The sequence below is a fragment of the Grammomys surdaster genome, unplaced genomic scaffold (genome assembly GCF_004785775.1).
Source record: "Grammomys surdaster isolate TR1022 unplaced genomic scaffold, NIH_TR_1.0 126076, whole genome shotgun sequence".
In the NCBI taxonomy this organism is placed as follows: Eukaryota; Metazoa; Chordata; class Mammalia; order Rodentia; family Muridae; genus Grammomys; species Grammomys surdaster.
The window spans coordinates 1,500,487-1,504,115 of NW_021620885.1; the positions used below are offsets into that span (position 1 = coordinate 1,500,487).

General features: G+C 38.4%; 1 non-coding gene across 1 annotated transcript; it reads right to left on the minus strand.

Annotated features, from left to right (window-relative positions):
- Positions 1–411: 411 nt before the first annotated feature.
- LOC114611070 lies at positions 412–592 on the minus strand. The gene has a single exon (XR_003709788.1). It is a non-coding gene; the product is annotated as a small nucleolar RNA SNORA81 (small nucleolar RNA).
- Between the last annotated feature and the right edge of the window lie 3,037 nt (positions 593–3,629).

Sequence of the window (3,629 nt, forward strand, 5' to 3'; positions counted from 1 at the left end):
TTGTTTTAGGATGAAATATTCTATAGGTACCTGTTAAATCCATTTGGTTCATAACTTCTGTTAGTTTCAATGTGTCTCTGTTTAGTTTCTGTTTCCATGATCTGTTCATTGCTGAGAGTGGGGTGTTGAAATCCCCCACTATTATTGTGTGAGGTGCAATGTGTGGTTTGAGCTTTAGTAAAGAATTTTTTTTTATGGGTGTGGGTGCCCTTGCATTTGGAGCATAGATGTTCAGAATTGAGAGCTCATCTTGGTAGAGTTTTTCTTTGATAAGTATGAAGTACCCTTCCTTATCTTTTTTGATTACTTTTGGTTGAAAGTTGATTTTATTTGATATTCGGATGGCTACTCCAGCTTGTTTCTTGGGATCATTTGCTTGGAACATTGTTTTCCATACTTTTTTTTCTAAAGCCTTATTACATTGAACTTCATGACAAAGGACACTGGACATTAAGAAGGAGGTCCAGCCCAGGCTTTGAATCCGGTGCACTTAGTCACTTTTCTTCTTGTGTGTACTCTGCTAGCATCATTACAGAAATCAAGATGGAATCCTAGTTCCTGCAATTTTAGCACAGTGCTTATACAAGAAGGTCCATCCTTTTACTCTGAGGTAGTGTCTGTCTTTGTCACTGAGATCTGTTTCCTGTAGCACCACAAAATGCTGGGTCCTGTTTATGTATCCAGTCTGATAGTCTACGTCTTTTTATTGAGGAATTGAGTCCATTGATTTTAAAACATATTAAGGAAAAATGATTGTTGCTTCCTGTTATTTTTGTTATTAGAGCTAGAATTATGTTTGTGTAGCTATCCTCTTTTGGGGTTGTTGGAAGATTACTTCCTTGCTTTTTCTAGGTTGTAGTTTCCCTCCTTGTGTTGGCATTTTCCATCAATTATCCTTTGAAGTGCTGGATTTGTGGGAAGATATTGTGTAAATTTGGTTTTGTCATGGAATATCTTGGTTTCTCCATCTATGGTAATTGAGATTTTTGCTGGGTATAGTAGCCTGGGCTGGCATTTGTGTTCTCTTAGAGTCTGTATGATATCTGTCTAGGATCTTCTGGCTTTTATACATTCTGGTGAGAAGTCTGGTATAATTCTAATAGGTCTGCCTTTATATGTTACTTTATCTTTTTCCCTTACTGCTTTTAGTATTTTTTCTTTGTTTTGCACACTTGATGTTTTGATTATTATATGATGGGAGGAATTTCTTTTCTGGTCTAGTCTATTTGGGATTCTGTAGGCTTCTTGTATGTTCATGGACATCTCTTTTTTTAGGGAAGTTTTCTTCTATAATTTTGTTAAAGAGATTTACTGGCCCTTTAAGTTGGGAATCTTCACTCTCATCTATACCTATTATCCTTAGGTTTGGCCTTCTCATTGTGTCTTGGATTTCCTGAATGTTTTGGGTTAGGAGCTTTTTGCATTGTGCAGTTTCTTTGACAGTTGTGTCAATATTTTCCATGGTATCTGCTGCACATGAGATTCTCTCTTCTATCTCTTGTATTCTGTTGGTGATGCTTGCGTCTATGACTCCTGATTTCTTTCCTAGGTTTTCTATCTCCAGGGTAGTCTCTCTTTGAGATTTCTTTATTGTTTCTATCTCCATTTTTAGATCCTGGGTGGTTTTGTTCAATTCCTTCACCTGTTTGGTTGTGTTTTCTTGCAGTTCTTTAAGGGATTTTTTGTGTTTCCTCTTTAAGGACTTCTACCTGTTTACCTGTGTTCTCCTGTACTTCTTTAAGGAAGTTATTTATGTCCTTCTTAAAATTCTCTATCATCATCATAAGAAGTGATTTTAAATCTGAATCTTGCTTTTTCAGTGTGATGGGGTGTCCAGGGCTTGCTATGGTGGGAGAACTGGGTTCTGATGATGCCAAGTAACTTTGGTTTCTGTTGCTTATGTTATTGCACTTGACTTTTGCCATCTGGTTAACTCTAGTGCTACCTGCACTCACTGTCTCTGACTGGAGCCTCTCTTTCCAGTTATCTTTCTTGTCTCAGAACTCCTCAGAGTCCAGATGTCTCTGTGATCTTGAGCTCCTGGGTAGAAGAACTGCTGGGACTCAGGCCTCCCCTGGGATCCTGAAAGCATGCTGTTGTGAGTGCAGTGGTTCTTTTTCTGCTCTGAGTGCAGTGGTTCCTGTAGGATGGCTCAGTATATGGTGTCTTCGTGGGAACAGACCAGCTAGGTGTATGTTCCAGCCAAAAGGCCTAAATTTTCACTTAGAAATCATGCATGCACTCTTCATGCAAAAAATGGAGCTTAAGAGATGGCTCAGCTGTTAAAGACTAGGTTCAGATCCAAAACCAAAAATCACAAAAAGGGGTTTTTGAAGGACTTGAACCACCTTGTGTCTTAATGATAGTATGTGTTCCAATGTTTGAATGTGACAGATCCCTTTTCTTATTTTCTCTAAAACTGTGTGTCTGCTCATGCATGTATGCATGTAGACCTGTGTGTGTGCATGTGTGTGTTCGTGTGTGTGTGTGTGCATGTGTGTGCATCCACATTCATGCACATATAGAGATCTTGAACATCCTTGATTAGATTTGTTTTTAGGAATTTGACCTTTATGGCACTATTGCAAAACTTTTACTTCGAAGTGTAAGTTACATGTAGCATCAGAACGGCCTTGTATGTTGTTTTAGAATCAAGAGCCATGTGTTCACTGCTAACACTAACAGTGCATCTGTGGAACCGTTGGAGTTTGCCAGTACAGCATCAGGCTATGAATGATGATGCTCTCCCCTAACCTTTCTCTGGGTTTTGTTGACTTGAACAGACTAGGGTCTCCATAAAGATGCTGAATACAGGCTTTGGCAGCTGATGTACTTGCCTCATCCCAGCCCCTGGCTCCCTCTCTCCATTTCAGTGCTGTACAGTACCAGGTATAGGTGTCTACTGTTATTAACAGATATGCCCAGAGTAAAGACTGTCTTCCATTTCTATTTTGTTAAGGGTTTCTTTGTCATAAATGGATATTTAAATTTCACTGAATGATTTTATTTCGTTTACTGAAATGGGTGATTTTTCTCTTTTTTGTTTTTACCTGGTGAGTTATAATGACTGGCTCTTGTGTAACTAAACCAAACTTCTATTCTTGGCACATTGCAAGACCCATTTCATCTCTCATGGAATTCACTTTGCTAATGGTTTGTTGGGATTTTCTCCCATGTACGTTTATAAATGAAACTGAGTATAATTTTGTGCTTCCATTTCTTTTTTGTATTACTCCTAGATTTTCTCTCTCCAGATTATGCAGACCTCAGGACATAAACTCACTATCATCTTCTAATCTCTGGAACATTTGGAATAATATTCACAGTATTTTGTCCTTAAGCATTTAGAAGATTTCACCAGCACAGCAATTTGGGCCTGAAATTTTCTGGAAAGGTTGTTTTTAAATAGAAATTTTACTAATTAAATTTATCAAATGAGTAAGCTTATCTTTTAAATTAACTAGTTTTGGGTTGCCCAGAGTGTTGGTTGAGCATGATTCTGGAGGCCCCTCTAGTACCTTTTAAAGCTAAGATTCACATTTAAATTGGTAGAGCCAGCACACCACATTGCTTTCCATACCTCAGAGGGGCCTGGTCAATTGGCTGAAGGCCTCATTAGGGCAGAAACG